Here is a 13,622-nt window from a genome sequence, read left to right on the forward strand (position 1 = left end):
AGCTCAGTAATGAAGTTACTCCTGAGGTTCGCCCTCAGCCAAAGATTAGACAGGCCCATCAAACAAAACTGGAGCCCTGGTGGCATAGTGGTTAAGTGTTCGGCTGCTGACTCAAAGGCCGGAAGTTTGAATCCACCAACTGCTCTTTGGAAACACTTTGGAGCAATTCTACTCTGTCCTGTAGGGTTGCTATGAGTCAGAATCGACTTGATTGCAATGGATTTGGCTTGGTTTTGGAAACCCTGGTGGCGTAGTGGTTAAAAGCTACATCTACTAACCCAAAGGTGGGCAATTTGAATTGACCAGGTGCTCCTTGGAAACTCTATGGGGCAGTTCTACTCATCCTATAGGGTCACTATGAGTCGGGATCAACTCGATAGCAACGGGTTTGTTTTATTTTCCTTGTTTTCAAACAAAAGGAGATTAAATGGACACACCAGCCCAGGAGAAAGGACAAGAAGGCAGGAGGGGGCAGGAAAGCTGGTAACGGGGAAACTAAGGTTGAGAAGGGAAAAGTATTGACAAGTTGTGGGCTTGGCAACCAATGTCACAAAACAATATGTGTATTAATTGCTTAATGAGAACCTAGTTTGCTCTGTAAACCTTCATCTAAAGTACAAAAAAAAAAAAAATTAGAAGATAAATAAAGAAAGCCAAAAAAAAAAAAAAAGGTTGGAAAGCTGAGGTATGTCTGATGCCCACCTTGTAGGAATCAGTTTTGGGCTGATCCTAGTCATTATCCCCTCTGAAGTTAGGCAGATTCTGATGCTACCACTCCCACTAGACTTTTATACAATAATACATATTGGCTGCAGTTTTTTAACATATGGTTTGCAAATTGGGGTAAATTTTTGACTACCTATTGCTGTCAAGTCAATTCTGACTCTTACCAACCCTACAGAACAGAGTAGAACTGCCCCATAGAGTTTCCAAGGAGCACCTGGTGGATTCGAACTACCAACCTTTTGGTTAGTGGCTGTAGCTCTTAACCACCACACCACCAGAGTTTCCAGCTAGAGAGTAAAAAATGTTCCAAGGATGAAAGAACTTCAAAACATCCTTATACCAAATTTTATTGGCATTGCCATGGAAAAAAGGCTAGAACAGAACTGGTAAACAATTTGTGTTCAGGGAGGAAGGATTTCATACAGCATTGTCTTGAAGAACAATTAAAATAATTCTGATTTACCCTCAAACATAGCTCCCAATCTGACCTTTGGAGTCTCTGTTTCCAGAAACTGACTGAATTCTTCAAAAGAGCTAAATGCCCAAACAAAACGGTCTTACTAGTTAATCTAGACCAACTTTTGACTCAAAGGTGACTTTTTAGAAATGAGTTTCTTCAAGGCTCAATGTTCAAAAGGACATCTAAGGGCAAATGGCCTGGGTGAGTCACCCCACTCCATGAACTCAACTCAAAAGAATTAAAATGGTTTCGCACTAATTTTACTCCAGAAATAAGAGAGAAATTAGGGTACGTAAACAACTTATATATGTTTATATAATAAAAAACAAAAAGACATAGTAATAATTATCTAGCATTAAATAAAACACATAAGTTAATTCCAACTTGAGAATTTGAAGGTGGTGTAGGTAAAATTAAGGTACCGAAAAACTTCTAAGGTTCTGTGAGAAATATCTCAGAGATAAGACTAAATCCATAAGTGTAAAGGTTGTATAGAAAATAAGTATATTAATTGACTTAATAAGGTAGAAATAACCAAAATAAAAATATAACATATACATTTCAACCATCTGAAGAGAAAGCTATCTATTAAAAAAGCAAACAAAAACATGGAAACAGCAAAATGAGATGAGATGACAAAATAATTATTAATAAAAAAGTGATAAAAAGTAAATAAATTATGAAAAGGTAGCACATTAGGATTATGAAATTTTTTTGTGTGTGTGTACAAGAAATTGATTGTATAGAATGGTTGAAAGTCAAGTAACAGAAAGATATAATACACAAATATAAACAAATTCAATACAATAATAATCAGAGGCAAACCAGTTACCACCAAGTCGTTTTTTTTTTTTTTTAGTTTATTTATTGCACTTTAGGTGAAAGTTTACAAAACAAGTCAGTCTCACACACAAATAGCCATACCTACGCCACCATGCATCCCAGCTGCTCTCCCCTTAAAGAGATAGTACATTCCTCCTCTCCACCCTGTATTACCTGGGTCCATTCAACCAGCTCCTGTCCCCGTCTTTCTTCTCAACTCACCACCAGAAAGGAATCACCCACATAGTCTCATGTGCCTTCTTGAGCCACAAATTTCACTCCTGACCAGCATCATTGTCTATATTATGGTCCAGGCCAATCCCTGCCTGTAGAATTGGTTTTGGGAATGGTTCCAATCTTGGGTTATCAAAGGGTCTGGGGACCATGACCGTTAGGGTCCCTCTAGTCTCAGTCAGACCATTAATCTGGCTCTTTTTTATGAGAATTTAAGACCTGCATCCCACTGTTCTTCATCAGGGATTCTCTGTTGTGCTCTCTGTCAGAGCAGTGATCGGTGGTAGCTGGGCACCATCTAGTTCTTCCAGTCTCTGGCTGGTTGAGTCTCTGGTTTATGTGGTCCTTTCTGTCTCTTGGGCTCATATTTACCTTGTGTCTTTGGTGTTCTTCATTCTCCTTTGATCCAGGTGGGTTGAGACCAATTGATGCATCTTAGATGGCCACTTGCTAGCTTTTAAGACCCCAGACCCCTCTCACCAAAGGGGAATGCAGAATGTTTTCTTAATATATTTCGTTGTGCCAATTGACCTAGATGTCCCCTGAAACCACGGCCCCCAGCTCCCCATCCCTGCTACTCTGGCCTTTGAACTTTTGGTTGTATTCAGGAAACTTCTTTGCTTTCAGTTTAGTGCAGTAGTACTGATGATGGGAGTTTGTTGAAGAAATCATGGTCTGCTTCTTTATGTAATTTGGCATCAACTCCTGTCTCTGAGCCATATGTAAGTTATTGTGTTAATTTATTTTATGTTTGCTCACTCTGTCCTAGTTTATTGCTTTGTTTTATTTTGATATACCTAAATAAGCTACTAGAGTGAGCTAACTTTATTACTGGAGCCTTTGAAGCACTAGTTACCAAAAGGCCAGAGCTGTTACCAGGTATATGAGCCTAGGAGTCCATTCACTATTCTTGTATAGATTCAGCTCAGGTGTCCTGATTGTCTAGTGTGTGGCCTAGGTTCCCACCTACCATTTTAGAAGGGCAATGGTGATGGGTGTATGCTCAGGTTTCTGGTAGTGGCAGGGGTCACACTGTGAGGAAGGCAGGTGGTGACAGCCTTCTCCCTAGTGTCAGTGAGGAAGTAGCATCCCTGTTCTATACAACGCTCTGGTGGGTGGGCCCTGCAGCTATACCTTAGGCACCCAATGCTCATACCTATAAGGACTGGTAGGCACCATTATCCTTGGACTCCTTTCACGGGTGGCTAGGTGATGTGGATGGAGCCTCCAGTCCTCAGGCCCCTGCTGTGGGGAGGTGAAGGCCCTATTTAATAGGCAGAGCAATATCAAACCTCCAAAAACTGCCTCTCCATTGCACAGCTGAAACAGTAACAGTCAGGCCTCAAACAGATTTGCTCTTGCAATATAATAGTCACCTGGATCCACACAGGGGTGAAGGACAAAGTCTGTGGATTGCTTGCACCTGGACTGGAGCCGCTTCTGCTCTGAGCATCCAGATTAGGGGAGATGGCAGGGTATTTTCCCCCCATTTGTTAATTTGTTCCTTCTCCAAGACCAGGAGAATGGCTCAGGGAGTGCAGCAGAGCCTATCTCAGGCCCAGGGAAATCAACTGTTAATGAAGCCAGCTGAGGCAGAGGGAGGACAGATCAGATAGATAGGAGAAAGTTCTTTCAAAAGAAGGAGCTATTAGATCTGCTCACGGTAAATTAGACAAAATCATTTATCTTGTGCTGAGGGCGCTGTTTCATCTCAGATTCCAGAGGTGTGTGTAGCCTGTGTGTGTGCTGGCTGGGTCCCCACCAAGATAGCCCCAGGTGGTTAGGGCTGCTTCTCCAAGCTTGCCTTCTTTTGCAAAGCTGCTGTGTCCTAAACTCTACTGCCAGTTCCATAGCCATCACACCAGGGATTTAGGGATGGTGGCACTTCAGTTGCCTTCTTTTGCTGAAGCAGCAGCTTCCTAAACACCACAGCCAGCCCTGCTGTAGACACACCACAAGGTCAGGGGTGTGCCTCTCTGCTTGCCTTCTTTTGCTGAAGCTGCCGCGTCCCAGGAAACCACCATCAGCCCCACCGCAGTCACACCAAGAAACGCACCAAGGAATTGGAGCTGAGGCACGGCTGCAGGCTTGGGAACTCCTCCCTGCTTCTGCACCATCTCCCCCTCCTCCATCACTCAGTCCGATTCCTTACTTTTGCCTTTGATGCTCAGGGTTCCTAGCTTGTCACATATATAATCGATTCACTTGTTTTTTCAGGTCTTTGTTTTAACAGGGATCACTGGAAGAGTCTGACTACTTCACCATCTTCGCCTCGCCTCTCTGGTCTCTCTTTTTGAGTTACAATTTTGTTCCACATTTTCCCCAGCTTTGTCTGAAACCCTCTATTGTTGTCCCTGTCAGAGCAGTCCGTGGTGCTAGCTGGGCACCATCTAGTTGTACTGGATTTGGTCTGGTGGAGGCCGTGGTAGATGTGGTCCAATAGTCCTTTGGACTAATCTTTCCCTTGTATCTTTAATTTTCTTCATTCTTCCTTGCTCCCGAAGGGGTGAAACCAGTGGAGTATCCTAAATGGCCACTCACAGGCTTTTAAGACCCTAGAAAACACTACTCACCAAAGTAGAATGTAGAACATATTCTTTATAAACTATGTTATGCCAACTGAACTAGATATTCCCAGAAATCATGGCCCGCACAGCCCTCAACCCAGCAATTCGGTCCCTCAGGGAGCTTGGATGCGTCTATGGAGCTACCACGGCCTTGCCTTGTACAGGTTTTGCTGGCTTCCCCAGTATAGTGTACTGTCTTACTCTTCACCAAAGTTACCACTTATCTATTGTCTATTAAATATTTTTCCATCCCTAACCGTCTCCTCCCTTGTAACCATCAAAGATTATTTCTTATTGTGTTTTCTTGAGTTCTTACAGTAGTGGTCTCATACAATATTTGTCCTTTTGTGATTGACTTATTTCACTCATCATAATGCCCTCCAGATTCATCCATGTTATGAGATGCTTCACAGATTCATCCTTGTTCTTTATTGTTGTGTAGCACTCCATTGTGTGTATGTACTACAGTTTGGTTATCCAATCTTCTGTTGATAGGCATCTAGGCTGTTTCCATCTTTTTGCTACTGTGAACAATGCTGTAATGAGCATGGGTGTGCATATGTCTATTCGTGTGATGAGTCTTTTTTCTCTGAGATATATTTCTAAGAGTGGGATTGCTGGATCATATGGTATTTCTATTTCTAGCTTTCTAAGGAAGCACTATATCATTTTCCAAAATGACTGTATCATTTTGAATTCCCACCGGCAGGGTATAAGAGTTCTGATCTCCCTGCAGCCTCTCCAACCTTCATTATCTCCTGTTTTATTGATTCCTGCCAGTAATGCTGGGATGAGATGGTAACTCATTGTGGTTTTGATTTGCATTTTCCTAATGGTTAGAGACTGTGAGCATTTCCTCACGTGTCTGTTGGCTGCTAGAATGCCCTCTTTGGTGTAAAAAATCCTTTGCCCATTTTTTATTTGGATTATTTGTCTTTTTGTTGTAGAGGTGTTGGATTTTCTTTTACTTTAGAGATTAGAACTTGTTTGATTTATAACAGCCAAATTTTTTTTTTTCCCAGTCTGTAGGTTCTCTTTTTACTCTTTTGGCGAAGTCTTTTGATGAGATTAAGTGTTTAATTTTTAGAAGAAAAATCCTCTGGAGCTTGTGTGTTGTTGGTTGTGGTTTGTATCCTGTTAATGCCCTGTTGTAGGGCATCTAGTGTTGGTTCTATTTTTTCTTCTATGAACTTCACGGTTTTTGGATTTATACTTCGGTATTTTATCCATTTTGAGTTAGTTTTTGTATATGGTGTGAGGTATGGGTTCTGTTTCATTTTTTTTTGCTGATGGACATCCAGTTTTGCCAGCACCATTTGTTAAAAAGACTGTCTTTTCCCCATTTGGTGGACTTTGGATCCTTGTCAAAGATCAGGTGACCATAGGTGGATGGACTTACATCTGGGTTCTCAATTCTGTTTCATTGGTCAGTGTATCTATTGTATACCAGTACCAGGCTGTTTTGACTACCATAGCTGTATAGTAGGTTCTGAGGTCAGGTAATGTGAGTCCTCCTACTTTATTCTTCTTCTTCAATAGTGCTTTACTTATCTGTAGCTTCTTCCCTTTCCACATAAAGTTAATAATAAGTTTTTCCATCTCATTAAAGAATGTTGTTGGTATTTGGATCGGTATTGCATTGTATGTGTAAATTGCTTTGGGTAGAATTGTCATTTTCACAATGTTGAGTCTACCTATCCATGAGCATGGTATGTTTTTCCATTCATGTAGTTCTCGCAGTAGTCTTTTGTGGTTTTCTTTGTTTAGGTCTTTTTCATCCCTGGTTAGATTTATTTCCAAGTATTTTATTTTTTTTAGGGGCTGTGGTAAATAGTATTTTTTCCTGATTTCCTTTTCATTGTTCTATTTGTTGGTATGTAGGAATGCAACTGATTTTGCATTTTTTTTTGTATACTGCTACTCTGCTAAATCTTTCTATTAGTTCCAGGAGCTTTCTTGTGGAGTCTTTTGGTTTTTCTATGTATAGTGTCATATTAACCACAAATAGAAACAGGTTAACTTCTTCATTACTAATTTAGATGCTCTTCATTTCTGTCTCTTGTCTTATTGCTCTAGCTAGGACTTCCAACACAATGTTAAATAGGAATGGTGATAAAGGGCATCCTTGTCTTCTTCCTGTTCTCGAGTGGAATGTTTTCAGTCTCTCTCCATTAAGAATGATGTTGGCTGTTGGTTTTGCATATATGCCCTTTTTTTGTTGAGAAAATTTCCTTCTACACCTATTTTACTGAGAGATTTTATCAGGAATGGGTGTTGGACTTTGTTGAATGCCTTCTCTGCATTGACTGAGATGATCATATGATTAATTTCTTTCTTTTTTTATGTGGTGGATTACGTTAATTGTTTTTTCTAATGTTGAACCATCCTTGCACATCTTGTCTGAATCTTACTTGGTCGTTGTGTATTTTTTTTTTTTATATGATGCTGAATTCTATTGGCTAGAATTTTGTTGAGAATTTTTGCATCTATATTCATGAGAGAGAGTGGTCTGTAATTTTCTTTTTTTGTGGTATCTTTGCTTAATGTTGGTATCAGGGAATTATGCACGCTTCATAGAATGAATTTGTATTGCCTCCTTTTCTATGTTCTGAAAGAGTTTGAGTAGTGCTGGTGTAAACTCTTCTCTGAATATTTGGTAAAATTCTCCAGTAAAGCCATCTGGGCCAGGGCTTTTTTTTGTTGGGAGTTTGAATTTTTTTTACCTTTTTGGTCTTCTCTTGTTATGGGTCTGTTCAGATTTTCAACATCATTTTGTGTTAGTTTGGGTAAAAAAAAAAAAAAATTTTTTTTAGTAGTGTTTTTCAAAAATTTGTCCATTTTTCCAAATTTGTTGGAGTATAGTTTTCATAATACTCTGTTATGATCCTTTTTATTTCAGTTGGGTCTATTGTAATGCCCCCATTTCATTTCTTATTTGGGTTATTTGGGTCCTCTCCTGTTTTTCTTTTGTCAGTTTGGCCAGTGGTTTGTTGATTTTGTTGCTCTTTTCAAAGAACCAGCTTTTGGTTTTGTTGATTCTTTTCATTGTCTATTTCATTTATTTCTGCTCTGGTCTTTAGTATTTCCTTTCTTCTGGTGGCTATGGGCTTCTTTTGCTGTTCTCTTTCTATTTGTTCAAGTTGTGTAGCTAATGTTTTGATTTTGTCTCTTTCTTCTTTTTTGATGTGTGCATCTATTGCTGTAAATCAACCTCTGGACACCGTCTTTGCTGTGTCCTGAAGGTTTTGGTATGATGTGTTTTCATTCTCTTTTGATTCTAGGAATTTTTTAATTCTATCTCTTTCTTCTACTACCCAGTGGTTTCCAAGCAGGGTGATATTCAGTTTCCATGTAATTGATTTTTTTTTTTTCCTTACTCTTCCTGTTGTTAATTTCTACTTTGCATTGTGGTCAGGGAAGTTACTTTGTCTTATCTCAATGTTTTGGATTTTGTTAAGGGTTGTTCTGTGGCCTAAGACGTGGCCTATTCTGGAGAAATTTTCAGGTGCGCTTAAAAAGAATGTGCATTTGCAGCTGTTGGGTGGAGTGTTCTGTATATGTCTGTGAGGTCAAGTTTGCTGATTGTGCTCTTTAGCTCTCCTGGATCTTTGTTGGGTTTCTTTCTAGATGTTCTGCCCTTTACCAAGAGTGGTGTTTTGAAGTCTCCTACTATTATTGTGGAACTGTCAATTTCTGTTTCAGTGCTGTTAGAGCTGGTTTTGTGTATTTTGGAGCCCTGTCATTGGGTGCATAGATGTTTATTATGGTTAAGTCTTCATGATGGATCATTTCTTAAATCATTGTATAGTGCCCTTCTTTGTTTACTTTCTTTTTTTTTTATGGTGGTTTTGGTTTTCAAGTCTATTTTATCTGAGATTAGTATTGCCACTTTTGCTCTTTTTTGGTAATTATTTGGTTGATTTTTTTTTTCATCCTTTGATTTTTAATAAGTATAAAATGTGTCTCTTGTAGACAGCATATTGATGGTTCCTGTTTGTTTATCCATTATGTCACCCACTCTTTATGGGTGCATTTAGGCCATTTACATTCAGTGTAATTGTTGATAGGTGTGCATTTATTGCTGTCGTTTCGTAGTGCTTTTTTGTTTTGTAGTGATAACATTTTCTTTGTTCATCTTACTCTCCTGTGCTGAGTTCCTTTTGTTTGTGGATCTTTAAAATTTCTTTTGTTTTTGTAGATTTTGTTTTTATTGAGACTTTATGTTTTTCTTCTTTATTTTGATGAGTAGGTTTGTTAACTTTCTTTGTGGTTGCCTTGAAATTTACCCTTATTTTCTTAGGTTTGAGCCAGTCTATTATTAGTTGGCATTGTCTTGCCTTTCTCTCCATTTGAAAGCTCTATATTTACACAATTTATTCCCTTTTTTATTGTTCTGACATTGTTGTCATTTGCAAGCTCTCCATTGCAATTCTTTTGGTTTTGGATGGTCCTTGAGAGTTCATTTCCTTTATTGGTATCTGGCTGGTACAATCTTGCATTCTAGATTCATGCTGTGGTCTGATGTTGCTTGTTCTCAGATAAAGGACTCCCTTTAATAATTCTTGTAGGTTTGGTTTGGTTTTTATGTACTCCTTTAATTTCTGTTTATCTGAAAATGTCTTAACTTCACCATCATATCTGAACAAAAGTTTTGCAGATGTATTATCCATGGTTGGCAAATTTTTCCTTTCAAGGTTTTGTATATGTGATCCCATTGCCTTTTTGCCTGCACAGTTTTTGCCAAATAATCAAAGCTTAGTTTTATTGTTTGTTCTCTGTATGGGACCTTTTGTTATTTTTGAGCTGCTCTCAGGATTTTTTCTTTGTCTTTGGTTTTAGTGAGTGTGATTATGATATGATTTGGTGTTTTTCTTTTGGGGTCTATCCTATATGGGGTTCGTTGAGCTTCTTGGATGGTCAGCTTTTCATCATTCATGATATTAGGAAAGTTTTCTGTCAGTCATTCTTCAGTGATCCTCTCTGCTTTCCATTTTATCTCCCTGTTCTGGAATTCCAATCACTCACAAATTTTTGCTTTTGATTGTATCCCACATAATGCTCAGGCTTTCCTCATTTTTCTTAATTCTTTTTTTCTGATTTTTCCTCAAACAGAATTGTATGCTCAAACACAGTCTTTCAAGAAGAAGCAAATTTCACTGATCCTGTCTTCCATCATTTCAAACTTGCTCCTCAGTCCTTCTATGACATTGTCTATTTCTGAAATCTTGTTGTTTACCTTTTGGATTTCTAATTGTTTCTTTTTATGTTTTCTGGTTGCAAAATTATTTTGGCATTTTGTTCCTGTATTATTTTCCTGAATTTTTTCTGTATTTTCCATGAATTTGTCTGCCTTTTCCATAAATGTCTATCTTCTCCTCATTTTGTCTGCTTTTTGCTTCAACTCTTGAATAACCCTGAATATTAGAGATTTGAATTCCCTGTCAAGTAGTTCTTGTGCCTTTTCTTCTAATGGAAAGTCATCTGGTGTTTTATTTTGGACACCTACTGTGATGCCAAGGGGTGCTAAGAGGACTCCATCTTGAATATCAGTGGGTTCCATCTTATATTCCAGATGCATGCACAACCTGATTAACATGCACTGCCATTCTGAGAAGTACCTGCCCCTTGAAAGAAACCCACTGAATATTCATTACTCTTGTCTCCACCGAACCCATATAAGGCCTAGCCTTGCTTTCCTTTTCGAGTCAGTCTTTTGGAGAGGCTTAGATTCTTACTCACTCCTTTCGCTTGACTCAAGCAAATAAAGCTTGCTGAAGATAAAATTTGCCTTTTGTGTGTATTCTTAATCAGGAAAAGACAAGGACCCTTTGTGTCTGATTGCCAATTGGTAACAGAAAGACAGGAAGGAAAAAAGAGAGAAGAAAAAAAGATATGCCCCCAGCGATCCTGCCTACACAACAAAGCAGATTGTGGGAGTAGCTTCTAAGCCGTGCAGTGCAGACTGGCTAGAAGGCACTCCCAAATGTGAAAAGAGAAAGAAAACAAACAAACAAAACAGAACAAAGCAAAGCAAAACAAAACAAAAGCCCCAGGGATCTGACCAGCATGGTGTCACAGGCCAGGTGAGTGGTTTTCCCCAGTCAAGTGGGACTTCACAGCCTTTTAAGAAGAAGCAAAGATGGCACACAGAGCCAGGCGTTTGAAAGAAAGGAGGGGAAGGGGCTGGGAGGCACAGAAGAAACCGAAAGAGATGGAAAGAAGGAACACCAGCTAGAGACCCAGCCGGTGTGGGTGGTGCTAATCCAGGTGGCCTGAGGCAGAAGCAGTTGCTTCCTGGCCAACAGACTGCAGCTGGTGGGAAGCAGAGGAGGCTGAAGGGGGAGGGGAAGAAGGGTGGGAGTTAGGAAAATGTATACTGCTTGTTACTGGGTGCTCTGTCTCCTGCTGGGAACTTCCTGAAGCTGGTTTCCCATATTCCCTGTCCGCCGATCTGTGACGTCAGTGGGGTGAATCCAAGTGGCACGGATGTTGCACTTCCCGGCTGGCTGAGCCACCGCAGCTAGCCAGGAAGCTTGGAGATAGAGCAGCAGGGAGAGGATGGTGTGTGGGAAAGTGTGTATCACTGGTTACCAGGTGCGATGTCTCCTGCTGGGAGCTCTGTGAAGCTGTTTTCCCGTGCTCCCTGTCTGGCAATCTCCAACAGGATGGTGAATCTGTGCCGCGTTAGCTGATAAGGAATCTGTGCAAGTATCTCTCCTCACTTTCTGTCTTCTGTCAGTTTCTTATTCCTTTCAGTGTTTGGCTGAGTTCTTTACCTCTTCGTTTGACACTTCAGGTTCCAGGAACGACATTTGTCTGTTTTACTTAGCTTGTTGGGTCTTTGCTGCGGAGGGACAGCATGGTGCTTCTGTCTATGGCACCACGTTGCCTAGAAGTCCTAAAATGGGTACTTTTTTAGTATACAAATTATGCTTCAAGAAAGCTGTTATTAAAATTGAGTAGACTTAAGTTTCTTATTTTTAAAAAATGTTAAGTTACTGATAGTTCTTGCTGTATCAAGTGCTTTCTGTTCTCCCACCCATATCCTCCTGGTTTTTGTCATTTCTGGGCATGCTGCCTGGCTTCCAGCTGCCAGCACCTACTTTCCCTTGCTTGAGGGCTTTTTATAGCTATAGGCTCTTTCTTTTCTTTCTCATGGCAGGCATGAAATACTGGGAATATTAAGGACTCATGGGAGTCAACTTTGACCAATGATTTTCAGGAACTCATGGATAAACCCCCAGCCTCCTCATCCTTCAGCAGGGTAGGATTAAGTTCCAGTTTCCCACTGTGATTACTTTTTTGATAATGCACCAGTTCTACCTTCCCTTTCCTCTCTTATTTCTCCATCCCTTTACTGTGTTTACAGGGGTCATTTCTCAAATAAACTATTTACAGTAGTATCATTATTGTAGGATCTGGTCCTTCAGTATCATAAACTAAGAAAACTATCCAATCATTCTAAAAGAATCTCATTTCTATGTCTATGAAGACTGTATTTTAATTTATTTCTACCTTCTGGCCTACTCTCTTTGTAGTGCTGTGGTGCCACACAGGTGACTAATCCTTCTTTGGAAGTGATGGGTGCTGAAATCCCTTACTTTCCATATTCTGTAAACTCGTCTAAACTTTTCTCCTAAGCAGAACATTCTCTCTGCATTGTACTGAAATCCCTTCACATACTATGTTCTCCAACTGCTTTCCTAGTTTGTCCCCTTTTGCCTTCTTCTTGTTGGATATGTGACCTCCCAGCTGCCCATTACATTTCTCTGCCTCCCTTGCAGCTAGACATTGCCATGCACTGTGAACAGAAGTAATGTGTGCTCTTTCCAGGTCATTTTTAAACATAGATAAATCAGTTTTCCTGGACTCCAACCCATTTTACCGCTTTCATGGACTAGAATGTTGACATAGCAATGACATAGCTTTGGCCATGAAGATGAAAATGCTGTTCTAGAGAAAAGTAGAGAAATAACACAGAAGGATCCTGAGTCTATTAATGACCAAAACCAGTAGAATGACCCTGCTAGCCTAGGCTTTTCAAACTGTTACATGAGAGCAAAATAAGCTTCTTTGTTATTTAAGTAACACTATTTCTGGGTCTCTTTGTTATAGTAGGAGTCCTTGGGTTAACCAAAAGGTTAACACCTTCAGCAGCTAACCAAAAAGCTTGAGTTTCATGTCCATCCAAAGGCACCTCAGAAGAAAGGCCTGGTGAGCTACTTCTGAAAGATCTGCCATTGGAGCACAGTTCTACTATGACACACATATGGTTAACATGAGTTAGAGTCAACTCAACAGTAAATGGTGTTGTTATAGCAACTAGCTTTAATCCTAATGTGAAGCCTTCTTGCTGTTTCTTTGGTTTCTATTAAGTGCCTGATCACCTGATTAGTGTGACTTTTTTGACTGCACCTTTTTACTAAGTTTAAAGGGGAGCTGGAATTTTTAGTAATATATATTTTTTCAGATTCCTTAAAATCCTACCAGTTGAAAAACACAGACTTTTGTTACCCTGTTGGTGTTCTGTAATTACATGCAATGTGCGCTGTAAACCACCAAGATCTTGGCTCATAGCCCAATTCCTTGGTCTTTCTTTATAAGTATTAGCAGTGAGAAAAATGGCACCAGATGGCGTTATTCTGGTAACTATGTTTCTAACTCACCAGTTCCTGTCAGTACTTGCTTGAAGGTTTCAAATGTTTTATAAAACAGTCAGCCTGTCTGTATCCAGCTAATTGGGGGGCACCTGGTTTTATCAGGGACTTGGAATTATAATCATTCCAGGTGCATCATAAATTGAACATAACTCA

This window comes from Elephas maximus, chromosome 8, assembly GCF_024166365.1.
Source record: "Elephas maximus indicus isolate mEleMax1 chromosome 8, mEleMax1 primary haplotype, whole genome shotgun sequence".
Classification (NCBI taxonomy): domain Eukaryota; kingdom Metazoa; phylum Chordata; class Mammalia; order Proboscidea; family Elephantidae; genus Elephas; species Elephas maximus.